The following is an 18,856-nucleotide window of genomic DNA, read 5'->3' on the forward strand; positions in this document are numbered from 1 at the left end:
AAGTGTTAACAATTATTAATGACAGAGCCCCATCCACCAATACATTAGACATTTTTGGGGAATCTGGAGGAGGCAAATTTGAGTTTTCCTACCGCCTGGTATCTTTCAGTACAATTGGCACCTTGAAGTGCACTCTGGTAATGGAGGAGACATTGGGTTTGGGTGCTTTTGGACACATCAGTAGGGGTTCTTTTAGACTTGAAGAACCATTCTTGATTATGCAGTTCCACGTGCTTTGTAAACCTTTATGCTATAGTTTAGGTGTTGCTAGCAATCTACAGTAGTGTTAGGCGGAAATGGTCTCCCACCTTTGTTGGTGAATATGATCAACCTCTAGGAGGGTGGTATGATAAAGCTATTTCCCTGAAAGGTAAATTGACTAACTATTCTGTTTTCCAACTTTCTGTGCCGGGCAATATTACTCCTTATTCATTCTCCTTACCAGGCATTCGTCATTGGTATAGTACCTTCTAATATATTCTTTATATAGGCCTTCCTGTGAGGTCTTGTAAATCAAATACATTTAACTCCTACAAAACACTTCACAGTAAGACTCACCAAGAGGTTTGAGGAAGTAAGACCTTTGAGGAACCAGGAACACACAGAAGACTCGTAGTGATGGGTGTCCACCTTTATTAACTGATAAAGGGAGGTTAGAAAATGCCTCACTGTCCCTGACCTAGGAGGTATTTTCCTACCTAAACCTGAACTAAGGGTCTGTCCTGTGTCAAGATGTCCAAAGGGCTCACTGGCTGGACCTCTCGTGGCAGCAAACCTACAGAAGTGCCCTGATGTTCTGCCTCCACTTCACAGGCGCACTGGCTTCGTCTGGCAGCTTACACAATCTTCGAGGCTCCTGCTTTGCTCCTGAGCCCTTCGTATTCAGTCCGCGTTGGTACTGCTTTTTGGTTCCTGCGGCCGCCACGAAGGGTCCTTCTCTTTCTGCTGTGACCCCATCACTGCGAACCAGCTGCTGCAGTGTTTCCCGGTCGCTGTCTCCCTGGGCCTCCTTGCTCCATGGTCCTCTCTGTGACTGGCTTCTCAGCCGACACTGAGATAATGAAACCTCCTCCGAACCTCCTGGAGTCCCAGCCCAAGCTGGAAAGTCTTTGCTAGGGTCTTCTGGCATCTTTGCTTGCCTGTCCCGACAGCTCGGCTTCCCCGGAAGTGACTATCCATTTGAATCTCCCAGTAACTTTCAACTGTTCCATCTTTAAACGCCCGCTTAAGGGAATGGAGTTGCTTGCTGCCAATCTGCTACCTCCAAGCACTAGCCGGCTCCTTCTGGTTCTGTTGTGTATTCTGCATTACTCTGCTCCTCTTCCTCATCTCAGTCTTTATCATTCTGTTAGTCACAGAATATTGAGAGTTACTGTAGCAGGCTTTACGGATTGTTGAAGGGGATGATCACAGTATGAGGAATGGAAAGGATACCCCTAAAACTGAAAGGATACCCTGTATCATCTGATGATGCTGGGCCCTCCCCTTGTGTGATCCTCCCTCAAATAGCCACCCCCAGGGTCAGGATCAGGTAGCGGCTGACATCAGATTGATCACAGAACATAAATCTAGCTTTTGCCTGTCTTTTCACTGGTAATCCAGGTCAATTTAATGATTAAGATTAGTACATGCCTCTTAAAGCCTGTACCCTTTAATGGGCAAAGTCCTAATTATTTAGAATTAGTTTATTCTCTCAGCCCTTTGTCCAGGATATTTTATGTCCCATCCCTAAAGCTAGTCACACTTTTTCCCCGAAAGTATTTCTTGGCTTACAGCATGGTAGTAACTGTTGTTAATCAGTTAAGTTAAACTTTTGTATGTGGAACAGGATGGCCACGAAATACAGTAACTTTTTATTACAGTTGACTAAATCTATGCTCAGGTCGCGTTTATAATGGAAACATCCTATTTTGTATAATCTAAGTGGATGACATTGGGAGCTTCAGATTCAAAGCTGTTGGTGCAGCAAGGGGTACTGGTGGAAAAGCACAAGTTGCCATGCCCCTCCCAAGCGATCTCCAGAGTGTCCCAGAGGGAACCCTCTCCCTGAACGCTAATTCTGTGCAGTTACTGTTCAGGTTCATGGCCACGAGGTCCACTTGGGGGGGGGTGGGGGGTTTGGGGGCGAGGGGAAGCCCCATCTGCGGAAAAGCTCCTTCCCCACTAAGGGGTGGAGCTACTGCTTGTGGTCGGCCTCTGTGTGGCGACTCAGTTGGAATCGTTGGTGTTGCATAACAAGCTCATAATTGGGCTGCTGGAGCTGATGGTGGACAGTTTCTAATGGTAATTAGCACATGGAAATTGTTGTTCACCTCCTTTCATCCAATGAGAATGTTAAGAGCGCATTGAACTACTTGTATTGGCTGAATTCTGAACATTCACTTCAAAAGCAGAAGGCTAAACCACAGTGCAATTTCCAGCTAAAGCTTCTTGCAACAAGACACTGTTTTCCTTTTTTTTTGTGTATTTGTTCTACAAAACAAACCTATTCACACATATTAAAAAAACTATAACCTTGACCTATTTATTCAAAAGGACCAGATAAGCAATAAATCTCACATTACAGTATCAAAAATGTTTCGAAACCTACATAGAATTAATATCAATGAAACACTCCTAAAAGCAGCCTATTCCACACTTTCACCAGCATCCTCCTAATGTATGTAAATTTGTTAAAATAAGTGAACCCAAGTTGATCAAAGTAAGAACAATACATTAGAAGATGCTTTAAAGATCTGAATCCTACCGATCAAGTTCTCTAAGATCTAGGAATCCCCAACCTAGGTCCTAGACAATCTAGTCTGTAGATGATTGAACTTAACTTTAATGTGGTGTGACGAGTCCCAGCATACCATCACTGCTTTCAGGGTGGGGGTCAGGGGGGCGGCCTCCCCTTCCCATGAGGCCAGGGAGGAGAGGCCACTACAGTGGGTGGATCTCATGGGAGGGTAAAATCCCCTTTGGGACCAGTGACAGCCATCTCTGAAGAACGCTGTATCCCTACTACACCTCCCCCCATGTCTCTGTCACCTCCCCCCTCTCCACCCATAGCCGACTATGCCATGTATTTCTGTAGTAAAACAAAAGTAGAGAGTACTGCGATGAGGAAGATCTCTAGTGAGTTACATCATAACTCGCTCCATACTGGGACGAGGAGGCGGTGCCGCTGAGCAGTACAGAATACTTACCAGAACCACTTTGTCCATTCTAGTGGGTGGTTCGACATCCGATTGGAAGAAGCAGAGTTAAAAGTAAAGGACCTGACAAAGGGTCAGGCCTGCCCTCTAGAAACCACGAGACTGAGTGCGCTCAGGGAAGGAGAGGCAGAACGCATAGCTGAGCAAGGTGGTCGTTGTCCAGCTGGTCCGCTGGTTATTATCCAATACATAAGAGTAAAACAGTTCACTTTCTATGAAGGCCTATTTGGGTAGTGTGACAACCCAGATAGATCTGGATGAAGGTCGGACCTAGGGGAGTCAACCCCTTTGGGAGGAGCCCTGTAGGGGACCAACAGGGAGTTGCCGCAACGTGCTGCCTCAATGGACTGGATACAGATACATCGACCGGAGGTTGGGAAGGCTCCACATTCGGGCACAGAAGAGATGCCTGATGGGGAGCGACCACAGTCTGGAGCCACAGATAGGAGAGCTGAAGCGATGTCTACTTCCACAGATGGAGAGGGACTATCTGATGCACAGCAGCTGCATCCCATACCGGTCCTCAGGAAAAGGACAGAGGACTGGTGGCCACGGGAAAACCCAGAAGGGTCACATCTCTCCAAACTGGATGGGACGATAACAGTACCACAGCAACTGTGCAACCAATAACTCTCGTAAATAACCTAAAAGGACGTGATTGGGTGACTAAACTGGGAAACATCAAGAAACCCACATAGGGGACACATTCACTCTCGCCTAGTATCCGATACAGCAGAACCATACGGTTGGCCAGAAAAGGGGGATGATAATCAGCCCTTTTCAACACTCAGAGGTTGGGAACTCTATTAGATCTCGAGCCAATTGGGGGAATAGGAGATTTAAAGGGACCTTATCTGAACACTGAGGGTTGTTCATTCTCTCCAAAGCCTGCAGCTGAGGAGGTTGTGTGAGACTAACAGCATTTTACATGGGCATGTTAAGAAGAGAAAGATAACAAAGGACTCACACGTAAATGGGATGAAGGCAAGTGAAGTTTAGCAGTGTTTGGAAATTAAGTTAATTGTTTGATAAGAATCTAAATAAAAGGAAAATATTAGAAAACTGATGCCTATCGTGATTGTCTTACATCTCACAGGTAGGATCAAACTCCCCTTATTCTAAAAAAAAAGACCCTTACCTCTACCTGTTTTCACAGCTTAGCCTGCTGCATCATAAAAGAAATCCCTCATCTGGCACCTTCCCAGTGGTTTTCAAAACCCCTTTCGTCAAATTGCTATTAAAAAACAAAAAAACAGCCTCAACCTACTCTTCCTGTCAAGCTACCGCCCAATCTCCAACACCTGCTTCATTACTAAACTAATTGACCACGGGCCATATAAGCAACTTTGCCTCTTCACAGAAGCCAATAGACACCTTGACCCAGCCCAATCAGGGTTCCGGGCCATCTGTGGAACAGAATGCTTGCTGGTGTCTCTGGGAAGACCTAAAAAGAACCGCCCTTTCAGAATGGTATTGCTCTCGTTCTCCTGGATCTATCCGTGGCCTTTCATACCATCGACCAGACAATACTTGGGAACAGGCTCCTCATCCTTGACATCAAACACAGCTAGTAGACTGGAATGGGCTCCCACCTTGCGTTAGAGGACTCGGGAATAATTTTCAATTTAGAAAGGTGTTGAAAACTTTCCTTTTCTATGGTCCCTGTCGGGGCCAGTATTTCTTATTTTCCTCACGCAAAGATGCCTTTGGGCGGAAGTGCGCGTTACGAGTTTGCATAGCATAACATCAAAGACTCTGCTCATAATTGGATCACCTCAATTTCCAAACCCTTGCAAATCTCCTCCGTCCTTTCTCCTCTGCGCCTCACAAAATGGTTGCCAAAAGGAGCCTCCCTTTCACCGCTCCTCTTCAACTTCTACCTAAACCCACTGCCAGCTCTCATCCGCTCACACGACCTTACCTGCTACTACGCAGATGACACCCAGATCATTTTCAAAATCCCCATAACACCAGCCTCCCCATGTCCCAACCTCGTCTCGTGCCTCTCCGATATCGACCTATGGATGACTACCTACCACCTAATCCTCATCCTGGGCAAATCTGAAATCCTAATATGTGGCAAACTGCTCTGATCCTCTAACCTTTACCATGGCCAATTGCCCTGGGAACCCCACATGCTGCCTCCACCTCTGTTAAATCCTGGATGCACAGAACCTGCCACTTCTACTTACGCTTCCTAAAATTAATCTTTCCCTACCTTTCCTATCCCTAAAGTCTCTGCAATACTGGTCATCAACATCTCCTGCCTAGACTACACGAACTCCTATCTTGTTCTGGCACGCCAGCTCAAAACTTCAAATCCAAAGCGCAGCAGCCAGCCCTCTCCGATCCGCCTTGCCCAGAGAACACCTCACCCTATCTCTCAGAATATTGTCCTGGCTTCCTGTTAGCCAAAGGGCAACCTTCAAAGCCATGCGAATCACACACCGAGGCCTGCATCATACAGGACTCTAATTCCCTCAGAACAAAATCGTCCTCTACGAACCGCCGATCAGATTCAGCTCTCCTCGCTTATTCCTCTTACTACGCCACCAGCCTTGGCGGCTTGGCTTTCTCTATCCTAGCTCCCACCATCTGGAACACTCTACCTCTGCACATTGACCACACCCAAAGTACTCAACCTGGATATTTGCTGCATTTTCCTGAACCCCTCCCCCCCAAAAAGAAACCTCTCCTTCCAAACTTAAGCACTCAGCACCATGCGGCGTCAGCTGCATTTGCAGCGACCCTGGCGGCGCTGGATGCTTCTGCGCGGCCCGGACCACACACTCTATCATACCCAAATCATGACACTGGTTCCCCACAAGTACCACTAGCTGAATCACAGCCCTTCTAATATGAAATGTCACAGGATTGCTGAGTCCCTGCACCAGGCATGTATGGGAAAACCGGCGAATCGCTCAGTGGTTGCGATTGAATCACCACCATTGCAATCGGACAGATGGATGCAATTTCGTCCAGTCTATCTCAAACTACTGCCAAAAGCAATGGTCATATCCATGCTAGTGATTTAACTAGGCGCAGCATTTGGACGTTCAGCATGGACGTTGAGGTAAGTGAAGATTGCACTATTTTGGATCGTGCACTGTCTCTTCTGAAAGCTGACTTTCAATTTTTATTTGGTAACCATTCTGTTCAATTCCTTCAAAAATAATGATGCAAACACCTTACTTGGTGCATCTAAGATGGCTATAGGTCTGTAATTGGAAGGGACTGGCCTGGGCCCTTTTTGTAAATCGGTATAATAGACCAGTTGCTTCTCAGCAATCTGTTTACAGACCATGAAGTAAGAATGCCCATAAAACAGGGTCATACTTTAGGGATATGGAGGCCGATTTATCCTGACCCGAGGCTTTGAAAGGAATCATTTTAAGGATTTGATTATACACATTAGAAATAGAAAATACAGCTGTCCAGTCTTTTGATGCACCTGGTAATGTAAGAGCGGAACTAGATACTGGGGGCCGTCTAGCAGTTAATCTGCTAATCACACCTACCATCGTAAGAATATAGCCGAACCACCCACCGGTAATCTATCCAGCAGAACTAACAACTCGAGCACTGATGGCACTTACAAACTTGATCATTGCCCTGCAATTATGCACTACACTATAAAAGAAGGAAATTGCTTTGCTTGCTAATCCTACATACCTGGAAATCCCTTATAAAGCAAGTAACGTGCTAGCACTTATTCTTAGCTAACCCGACTTTGAGAATGTCCTAATATCCATCAGGGATTCTAGCTGGCAATTTTTCCTGACCGAGGATGTCACCAGCACCTATGCAATAACTTGGGACACATCTGCCAGCCACCACCCAGCAGTTTTCGCCAAGAAACAAGGAGCTACTACGCCCTGGAAGCTGAACAGGAACAAAGTTCCCCTCAAACACACTCAAACACACCACTATGCTTACTCTTGCATCTACACCAACAGACCATAGATTAATTGGGCCTAGCTGCACACATACTGACACACCTCCACGTTTGCCTCAGTCTTTAGAACGCAGCCATTTCCTTCGAATTGTCGGCCTAGCTGCCCACATGACTTCACACTCAAGCAACTGGCGCTGCCATAATGCAGATGGCATAGTCAATTTGTCTTGCTGCACACATTCTATTGACCTTGCGCAAACATTGCATCACACCTAGCTCTTCTATGCAGCTACACACCACCGATTGCACTCTGGCTGCACACATGCTGAGTGCATACGAAGAGAAGACAAGGATCCAAAAGTGGGAACCCTCCCGTCCCTTGCACACTCGGATTCACCAGAAAGGTGTTCACAATATTCGAGAGAAAGCAAGGTATCTCAAAATATTATATAAAGTTTGGCAAAGTATTAATTTCATACAGTAGTTTAAGGAATATTACGTGGACCCAATCTATGTAAAAAAACGGGTTAATTTTAATCACAAGGTAAACAAATATAACTATAAGCAAAAAGCGGGTCTCAAGTTCAATACAAGTGACTTTACACGTTTCAAGGGAGATCCCCCTTCATCAGAAGCTTTTGTTGAACTGTTGGTTGATAATAATGAAGGATAGAAAAAGAAGATAAACTTTACGTTACACAGTGACAAGAACACATTGGCACAAATATTGGATTGCAAATTGCTTTTCATATATCAAAAGATGAACGGGATGAGGTGTACGGTGTTATATTCAATTGGATTCCTATGCAGAGACAAACTTTCAGTCACATGCAAAGGTAGGGTACCATCCTCTTCTATATTGGTACTAACACTTCATTAATGGTATACATGTCATGGTACAGAAACTGTCAGTAAATCTCATCTATGAGAGTCCTCGTTGCAAAACCTTATGTGCTTAACAGTAGCCAGGTGATAAGGAGTATGTCTAGACGTTTAATACAGTGATGATTAGATTATCCATTGACATTGATAACAGAAAAATACACTTCGAGGGGATTGGGTCCTCCGATGTATTCCATATCTATGACATGTAATCACCGCAGCTGTGCTGCGGTGATTACATGTCATAGATATGAAATACGTCGTCGGACCATCCCATCGAAAGAACGTTACCAGGTAAGAGTAACTTGTTCGTCTATATTGTTCACAGCAACAGAAACTAATTTTTAGGGCCAAGTACACAAGAAATCTATTGAGAGGGTAAAGACCTGGCGCAGACAGTAACTCACCTATGATTGCTAATCCTCCTCGTGATTGTGACTGTCAAAAACCGGTTAATTTCCAGTAAAATGCGTAGGGTTACAAAAGGTTCATTGCTTCCAAGTCATGTAGCTTAATCTATGCGATCTATCATGAAAAGACAAAAGCGAAAAAGATCTATTACTTGGATATGAGGTAGCTCAGGTCTACCTACAGGGTTTGTGCGGAGAAGGGTGATTTACTAGAAGGGAACTCACCTATACTAAGTCTCCAGCGGTCACACTAACAGTCCTGAAATGCGGCTGTTCCAACTAGTGGTTCCTGGTATCCTATAAGAGATTAACCGTGGCTCAATCGCTCTTGAGTACCTATAGGAAAAAGGAGCGAGGTGTAACTTAGCAGAGTAAAGTCCTGATAGTTAATGGTCAGAACTAATTACCAGTTTGACCTAGACTTCAATAAAAAGAATATGAAAATAAAAATTACCTCCTCGATATGGGGGAATCTGTAAAAGGGATCAGTGTTCAGTGGAGGAACTTCTGTCAACACATGAAGGGGGAATCGACATGTGCAGCGCGTTGCTACAACAACTACCGATTATATTTTCGGTATCTGGTGTGGAACCAGAATAGAACTGGACTTGTTCTTCTGTTACCTCAACACAGTACATGACAAAATTAAATTCCCAATGGAAATAGCTTAACCTTCCCTACACTTTCTGGATGTAGAACTAATGATCAGAGAAGGCAGGATTGCTACCACGGTTTACCACAAACCCTCTGACACGAATAATCGTCTCCATTTTACAAGCTTTCACCAAAGACCCATGCTGAAAAATCTGCCCTACAGTCAGATGTTACGTTTAAAAAGGATTATCTCGGATCCAGCGGGTTTATACTTGGAATGTTCAAAGCTGATAGATCGATTTGAAGCAAGAGGATACCCTGAAGAGACATTGGAGACAGCGATGGATAGAACCACTACCCTAAGTAGAAAAATTCTTCATAACAACCAAACTCTATTTAAATTATTTCCAAGAGCCCCGATGATGGCCTTCAAAAGAGGGCATAACCTGAGAGATAGATTGGTTAAAGCTGAAAGACCTGCTAAAGACAAGCAACTTTTGCTACAAACAAAAAAGAAAGGAACATTCCCTTGCCTAAATTGCAAATATTGCAATAATGTAACAAAGGGTGATACTATCTTGCACCCCCACACTGGGAAGAAGATTAAAATCCGATTTTGCCACCTGTCTTTCAGCAGGTGTGCTATACTCCATTAAATACCCCTGTGGCAAACTGTATATTGGACGAACAACTAGACCTGTAAAAGACAGGTGGACTGAGCACAAGTCCACAATCAGATGCAAGAACATGAGATCACCTATAGTGCGCCATATTCTTGAACATACAATTGCACAAATGAAATTTCAGGTCACAGAGGATGTGAAAAGACCACAAAGAGGTGGTGATTATCTCTCCCTCCTATCTAAGGGAAACATTTTGGATTGAACTGGATACTCGGTAAAACAAGCTTGTTGAGCTAGGAAAGTCCTCTTTTTTTAGGGGGCTGTGTGGCTGAGGACCAAATGTAAGAGTATATAACAAGAATGCCACTGAATACAGCTACCCGCCTCTACACATGCTGGGTGTACCTGGTTGCACTAAGTGTTGACAGTCCTATTGGTCAAAATGATCCAAATAAGACCAAGACAAAAGTAGAGATCAACATATTTTAATTAATCCGTAGAAAAAACTAACATGTTAAAAAAAAAACGTAATGCATTCTGTCTACAAAACATAAAAACAATTAGTAAAAAACACAATTTTTCTAGTCGAAAAAACTACAACCGTCATTTTTTAAAACAGTTGAGTGAGGTGAGTATAGGTGTAATATTGACATTGCATATATCCTCAGTTTATATTTTATTGGTCCTTGGCTCTGTCGACACAGAGAAATGTGTTTCTGGGTGTCAGCTGATGTAGTTTGAAAAAGGAAACATTCTCTGGCTGGCTTAGTCTGTCATGAGACATGTGCTGAACCCGTCTTCAGCACAATAAGTTTTTAGGGACACAGATGCATAATGATGCAGCTAAAAACCAAAAAAACACAAAGTGTTAATGGCACCTTTAAAAACTAAAGAAGGGATCTCTATAGATGTGCACGTACAACCATTGGTACTAACCTGGCAATTACTTTGTGGCAGTGTAAGGCATCGAAGATGGTGGCTGTGTAGACCAAATTCGATAACATCAACTGTGCAAACTTACAGTTTGAAAAAGGGCTAAAAATAAAAACAAATTTTTGTTTTTAGCTGTTGATATTTTCCGAACCACTTTTATAGGTGTTAAATTGTGATTGCGCAAGCGAAACTATGCGCTTGGTGACTTTAAACATTCCATTTTTATAAAAGTATGCCAAAATTTGACAAACGATGATTATTACCTTTAAACCCATTCGAACACGAGCCCTGTGCGTGAACGATGATCAACACGGAATGCAGTAAAGTGAATCGGTGTTCGTCTTGTTGATGTTACTGGTAGGAAGCCAAAGTACGCTGTCCGAGGAACCCAGACTGGAGGGGGTGCCTTTCATTTAATTGACAAAGTTCTCAGATGGAACGTTGTGTGACTATTTTCCAAAAAGAGAAAAGCACATAGAGTGCTAGTGAGTGACTATACCCACAGGGTTAATTGACCGAAGGCAGCATAACTTTTATATCTGCTTAGCTGTTCTTGACCCGGCGTATACTGCCAGCAAGGTGCAGACTGTTACAATGCCGCGCGCTGAATGAAAACGCTGAAGGCTGCGGATCGGGTGGGTCTGTATTTGAAAACCGTGAATGAAAACGCTGAAGGCTGCGGATCGGGTGGGTCTGTATTTGAAAACCGACTACTAGACCATGCGCGTGCTTGTTGAGTGCGAAAAATCGGATGCCATCTTGGATGAAAAAATGGCCGATCTCAGTAATGAGATTCGTAATAAAAGTAAAGAGAAAGGGCAGGTTTTTTGGTAACAAATTGGCCCAATCACTGCAATCCGCCACATCATTCTTCTGTGGTACTATTAATATTCATTAATGGATTCGAAACGGTGTTAAAAGACAGCATTGAATAGTCTTTACAAATTACCGTAGCGAAGGGACCAAATTGGGTACTTTTACAGGGAGAGCTTGAACAGTCTAAATGTAGAAAAGGGGGATTTGTTAACTTGCACATAGCCACATTTACAGAAGTGGGCTGTGTGGTGAAATGAACTCAATGATATAATATATCTCAAACTGATGTGTGTTGGAAAACAGCTGATGTAAAGGCAAAGTGGTGAGTCATTTTCGAAGAAACAGACTCCATTCTATTCCGATGTTAAGGCCGGATTGGACTGTATTTAGATTATAGATCCACTTTTGTTCGAGCTGTCTTAATTTTCGGTCTGTCACCGCCACGTGGATGTGGTCGTACTGTTTGCAGTATAACCCACTGAATGTCTTTCACCGTATGTTTAGCTTTCACAAAATGGGCCACTAATGGTTTTTCGGGCACTGCGTTTTTTACGCATGAACGATTTTCGCATGTTCTTGGTTTTATAGGTCTCTTTGTTTTGCCGATGTAGATAAGGCCACAAGGGCAAGTGATGGCATAGATAGCCCAAGGGGTGTTACAATTTGTGAATTTTTTGAGATACCAAGTGAAGCAATTGAGGTTGACACTTTTGAGGTTGTCTGTTAGTTCACATACTGAACAATTGCCGCATTTAAAGTGCCCAGCTATTGGCGATGAATGCCATAATGTGGTTTGTGACAAAGTCGGAGTTGTCTTTGGGCTCTTGTATGTATGGACAAGTTTGTCACGTAAATTGGGCATACGTTTAAAGGCAAAACGTGGTTTCTGTACAAAGAAATCTTCAGTTTGAATAAGAGACCAGTTTTTTAGAATGCAACGGCGCAAGTCGTTGCTGATGGGCGAGAAAGTTGAGACGCAAGTGATTTTGTCTTCTTGTGTCTTTTCTTATTTTTCCAGACATCGAGATCTGTCCGTGTTTCGTGCCCTTTTCATAGATCGTCTAATGATGTATGAGGGGTATCCCCGTTCTTTTAGTCTAAGGGATAGATTGTGACTACGACTATCAAAGTCTTCTTTAGTCGAGCAATTACGCCTTATTCGTAAAAATTGGCCGAAAGGGAGATTTTCCCGCAATGATTGTAGGTGAAAGCTTTTAAAGGAAAGCAAAGTGTTTTTATCAGTGGGCTTTTTGTAAAGGGTAGTGTTCAAGGTGCCCAACGTTGTTTTGTAAATTTCTAGATCCAAAAATGCTATTTTTTGATGATCATAATTCATGGTGAAATTTATGCATGGGTCTTGTTTGTTTAACCATTCTAAAAAAAGTGGTCAGAGTTGTTACATCTCCATGCCAAAGTAAGAACACATCGTCTATGTAACGATGCCACGCAATGATTTCCATTGTAAAAGGATTGTCATGATAGACCGATTTCTGTTCTAAATTATCCATAAATAAATTGGCCAAGTTGGGTGCAAATGTGGCACCCATACTTGTCCCATGTAGCTGCTGAAAAAATGTCCGCGCCCGGTCTTTACCCTCAACAGATTTCTTGTTTTCGAAGGGATTGTGTCCTCCGACGTATTCCTTATCTTTGATATCCATTCCAGCTTGCTGGCCCCTGAATTTTTTTCAGTAGAGGGCGCTGCACGTCTTCGACACACTAGTCGGTGTCCCCCGACAGCCTCCGTATCGGCACCGACGTCGTCATGAGTATAAATAGACTTGCACAGTATCCGTTGCTCAGTTCCGTTTTTCCGCGCTTCGTGGGCCTCGGAAACGCAACGCTCGGTTCCTTTCTTCAGAAAAACCTTCTTATTCTTCGAAGATTTCAATTGCACGATGGCTTCTTCATCCGAACCATTGACTCCTCGGTCCAGTTTCAAGAAATGTTGTGACTGTGGGAAGAAAATGTCTTTAACGGATCCTCACAGGATCTGTTTGTGGTGCCTGGGATCGGAGCATCACTGTTCGGAATGTGAGGATTGTATGTCCATGACGGCGAAAGCCTTGAAGGAGCGTAAGGGGAAGTTAGAAAGAGGGAAGGGCCTTAAAACTTCTACTCCCTAGAAAGTTTCTTCAGCTGGGTCGAGACATTCGTCTCCTCGTCGACAAAAGAAACATTCCCGTTCAAGATCTCGAAGCGGTTCTCATCAGTCTTCGAGATCAAAACACTCTAAGAAGAGGTGTCGTAGATCTCCTTCCTCTACTTCCCCGGAAAGGGTCACCTGCCCCACGAAACGCAGCTCTCTGGCTAAGTGGGAGGAGTTACGTGAAAAGATGCATAGCGTCTTCGAGAAAGCGGCCTCGACCCCCTCGGAGACGTCTAAAGGTGCTACCCTGGGTGAAAGACCCGAAAAATCAAAACCCTGCGAGTCGTTGAACCTGGTGAGAGAAGGTACTCGAAAGCGTTATGAAACCTTGAGTAAAAGCAATAAGACCGCCTCACCGAAGATTCCTTCGACTCACAAATCTGCGTCATCGACACCTTTGTCGAAGGGCCCTTCGACACATAAATCGGTTTCATCGACGTCTTCTTCGATGCCACCGTCGACCCCGATGAAAGACAAACCTACAACTGTCACAACGTCACAGGCAGTTGAGGTGTCGAAAGCCCCGACCATGATGTCGAGGATACCATTCACAACCCCGAAGACGCCGAGTAGGATTGCGATCCTTTCGAGTGCTTAGAGGTCTTTTCAAACTTTTTCGATGCCTTTTTCAGGATTGTCGAAGCCTATGACGTCCACGTCGACAACCTCAATGTTTTCTCAGGCAGTGACAACAAATTTAACTGCTCCTTCCCTAGAAATGGGTTTTAAACCATATCCTAGGTCTGACTACTTTAGAGTCTTGTGCTTTATATATGAGGAAGGGGAGGATTCCGACAATGAGACCCTTTTGTCTGCAAAGGACTACAATACCCATGCCAGAGGAGTTAATCTCTGAGGAGAACAGGTTAAAAGATCTTCAATAGTCTCTACATGAGGCAAGTGGTTTAGATACTTCTCCAGAAGTAGTTTGCTTAACCAGATCCTGGAGAGCATGCTGAGACTCCTTATAGGATTGTGATGGCCAGAATAATTGAATTCATGGGGTGAACTACACCTACACCTTCTTTTCAGCAGGATGACCTTAATGATATTTTAGATAAAGGTCCACAAGAGGATCCTGCTCCTTTTTCATACTGCTCTGCAAAGAAAAATATCTGCTAATTGGGGGAAACTCCTGAAGTTATCCCTGCAGTAAATAAAAAAACTGCTAAATAGAGTATCAGCTTCAGATCCTGAATATCTGAGTAAGCATCCAACTCCAGAGAGTTTAGTTGTGCAAGCAGCGACTTAATCTAACAGTAAATCGGCATACCCTACTATTCCACAGGACAGAGATGATAAAAGATGTGATACCTTGTCAAAAAGTCTTTACGGCATGTAGCATGGCGCTTAAGTCTATCGGCGCCACTTGCACGCTAGCAAGATTCAGCCACACACTTTGGGAGTGTGCTTCATCTGCGGCTGACTGTCTCCCAGAAGGAGAAGAACGGGAGGCATTCTTAAACATCATCAATGGAAAGAATGCAATATGCGAGTCCCTCCAAACAGGCATTGATTCTGCTGACGGCATCAGCAGGGCCATGGCGGCAAGTACTACAATCCGCAGATTTGCATGGTTGCGGAAGTCTGGGTTTGCTCCAGATGTGCAAGACAGACTTCTAAATATGCCCTTTGACGGAACTTCTCTATTTGGAAAGAAAGCTGATGACAGCCTGGTGAAATTACAAACATCCAAAGCGGCAGCGAAATCCCTTGGGACTGCAATCCGGCAAGCTCAAAATCATCCCACAGATACATCCTGGAGGGGTAGGTCCTTTCGCTTTTACTCCGCATTCGGAAGAGGTAGAGGACAGCCAGCTCAAAGGGGCCAGAGACGATTCACTCGTGGTGGATGGGTCAAAGGTACAAAAGCCGCAGCAGCAGGTGCCACTTTACCCTCGGCATCTGCATCAGCCGCTTCTAAACCCCTCTGAGGTCTCCCCTCACAAAACACCAGTAGGAGGCAGGTTAACTCAACATCTGGCAGAATGGCAGGCTATTACGTCAGATGCTTGGGCATTGGAGACAGTTGGCCAAGGTTACTGCCTGTCCTTCCTACACTAATTTGTGTCATCCACATGGAACAACTCTTTGAAGCTTCCAGACCCGCTCCTTATGCAGGACAATTTAGACCTGCTAGAGAAGGGTTGGTATTCCCCCTACTTCCTAGTACCAAAGAAGGACGGAGGACTGAGACCCATCTTGGACTTGCGAGAATTGAAAATATTCCTCAGGAAAGACCGATGGTAAGCCTTTCTCAGATCCTTCAGGCCCTCCAGCTTCAGGACTGGTCTCTAGACCTTCAGGATGCTTATTTCCATGTGCCAATCCATCTCAAACACAGGAAATACCTGAGGTTCGCAATTGGCAACTCTCACTATCAATTTCGAGTTCTGCCATTTGGGCTGACCTCAGCCCGAGGGTCTTTACCAATCTAAAGTCTAAGGAGGGAAGGGATCTACGTCTACCCCTACCTGGACGACTGGTTGATCAGAGCAGTATCTCCGGAACAAGCTCAGATCCAGCTAGAATAGGTCTGCCACTTCCTTCACAAGCTGGGCTTCTCCCTCAACTAAGTCAGTTGATACCATCACAGACTCCAGTTCATTGGAGCAGTCCTGGACACTTCACTGGGAAAAGCCTCGCCACCAGTGGTGAGGGCTCAAGATATTCTACAGATGGTCACCAAGTTTCAAAATGCCCAACGTCTACTAGCCTTCGACTTTTTGAGGTTGCTAGGCCTCATGGCATCCTGCATCTTCCTAGTGCCAGAGGCTCGCTTGAGAATGAGATCCCCCCCAGTGGGCACTAAGAACCCAGTGGTCGCAATTTTCAGGAAGAATGTCGGCTCTCCTGCAAGTCCCGGACAGAGTAGCTCGAGACCTTCAGTGGTGGGCCTGTCGGGAGAACATCTTGAAAGGAGAACAGTTTTGGCAACCGTGGCCGGAGATGACAGTAGTCATTGATGCTTCACTCATGGGGTGGGGAGCTTATGCCAATGACTTGACCATCAGCGGTAGTTGGTCTCTATCGGAGTCCAGACTACACATCAACCTGTTGGAGCTGAGAGCAATCAGACTAGCGCTGAAAGCTTTTCTGCCATCAGTAGAGGGAAAGAATGTGCTGATAATGACGGACTACACAGTGGCTTTGCACTACCTCAACAAGAGGGGGCGTAGGGTAACTGCCACTGTGCAGAGAGGCAATGCAGCTCTGGTTTTGGGCAATTCAAGAAGGAATCTCTCTATCGGCAGTTCACCTAGCCGGAGAGAAGAACTTGGCGGCGGATGCTCTGAGCAGGTAGAGCAGTCTCCCACGAGTGGGAGCTATCTCAGGAAATACTTCAAGAGATCTTCACCCTTTGGGGAACCCCTCAAGTGGATCTGTTCGCCACCAGCATCAACAGGAAGTGTTATCAGTTTTGTTCAAGGGAATTTCCCCCGGGAGCAGCTCTAGGGGACGCGTTCATAGTGGACTGGAAGTTTCCACTTATGTACGTGTTTCCTCCAGTCCATGTCGTTACTCAAATGATCAGGAGGTTGTGAAGTTTCTGGAAAGCCATGATCTTAATTGCCCCGGATTGGGCCAGGAGAACGTGGTACCCGGACCTTCTAGACATGTCATCTGTCCTCCGATTCGTCTTCCGCAAAGAGGATCTTCTCTCGCAGAAGGGAGGTCAGGTTCTCCATCCAGACATCAGAACCCTCAACCTTCACGCTTGGTTTCTGAAAGGTTGAGATACAAGGATTGGGACTTCCCGGATGACCTCAGAGGTATTGCTTTTAGCTAGAAGGCCAGCAACAAAAACTTTATACCGCTGCCGTTGGAACACATTTTGCAGCCGGTGTAGAGAAAAGAATATTGAACCCTTTTCATGTAGTACACCGATGGTGTTATTACTTGGCAAACTCAGGTCTCCAAATTGGTACGGTCAAGGGCTACCTTGCAGCGCTGTCTATCTTTAAGTGTACTGCTGAGGAGCCTTCATATTGCAAACTACCCGTAGTAATCCAATTTCTGAAAGGATTAACAAATGTCTATCCAAAAAAACCTTTTCAGGTTCCTTTTGTGGGACTTAAATCTAGTCTTAAAGTTTCTGATGGGTACTCCTTTTGAACCATTTAATTCTTGTTCACTAACATTTCTCACTCTTAAAACAGGCTTTCTAGTGGCCTTAACTTCTGCTAGAAGAGTGAGTTAATTACAAGCTCTATCTTGCAAACCTTTACACAGGCTGGATCCAAGGCGTGCCTTGAGTTTTTATATTCGCAGACTTGCTAGGATAAGGCAAGCAGACCAATTGTTTGTAGGATATGCAGGGCACAAATTAGGATTGCCAGTCACAAAACAGACCATTTCAAGATGGATCATTTTGACCATTTTAGAATGCTACAAATTGGCAGGAAAAGAACCCCCTCAACATTTTAGGGCTCATTCAACAAGGGGTATCGCAGCCTCTTCGGCTCTCCAAAGAGGGGTCCCAATTAAGTATATATGTGCGGCTGCCACATGGTCGTCCGCACATACTTTTACCATATTTTACAGCCTAGATTCCTCCTCTAGCCAGGAGACAAGATTTGGGAAAGCTGTGTTGCATTCTGTACATCTTTAAAGGGAAATATTTCATCTTCACTCCCACCTCCTTTTTATACTACTGCTATGGGAGGCTATCAAAGATGAGGAATACGTCGGAGGACACAATCCCTTCGAACAAGTTACTTACCAAACTGGTAACTTTCTTTTGATGGGATGTTCCTCTGACGTATTCCTTATCGCCCCTCCCATCCATCCCTGCAGTAAAACTTCCCTTGTAGTTGCAGTTTATGCTCCTTCAAGGTTACTAACCAATTAATGCAGAGCAAATCTCAACTTCAAAACGGAACTGAGCAAAGGACGCTGCGGGAGTCAATTTATACTCATGACGTTGGTGCCGATACGGATGCTGTTGAGGGACACCGACTCGAGGGACGTCTACGCGCAGCACCCTCTACTGAAACATTTCCGAGGCCAGCAAGCTGGAATGGATGATATCAAAGATAAGGAATATGTCGGAGGAACATCCCATCGAAAGAACGTTACCAGTTTGGTAATTAACTTGTTCTTCTGTTGTGAACAATATAGACGTGAACATTTGTTATCGATGTCAATGGATAATATAATCCCTGCACTAAACGTCTAGACATACCACCTAGCTACTATTAATCACATGAGGTTTTGCCACTAGGTCTCCTATAGCTAGGATTTACTGACTGTTTCTGTACAATGACATGTATACCATTAAGTGTTAGTACCAATATAGGTGTTAGTACCAATATAGAACAGGATGGTACCCTACCTTTGTATGCGACTGTGAAAGT

General features: G+C 44.6%; 1 protein-coding gene across 4 annotated transcripts in view; it reads left to right on the plus strand.

Annotated features, from left to right (window-relative positions):
- The window catches only part of KMT2B (lysine methyltransferase 2B), a 1,990,704-nt gene that overhangs the window by 243,504 nt on the left and 1,728,344 nt on the right, over positions 1–18,856 (plus strand). The window lies entirely within an intron of this gene.

This window comes from Ambystoma mexicanum, chromosome 1p, assembly GCF_040938575.1.
Source record: "Ambystoma mexicanum isolate Mex_15411 chromosome 1p, UKY_AmexF1_1, whole genome shotgun sequence".
Classification (NCBI taxonomy): Eukaryota; Metazoa; Chordata; class Amphibia; order Caudata; family Ambystomatidae; genus Ambystoma; species Ambystoma mexicanum.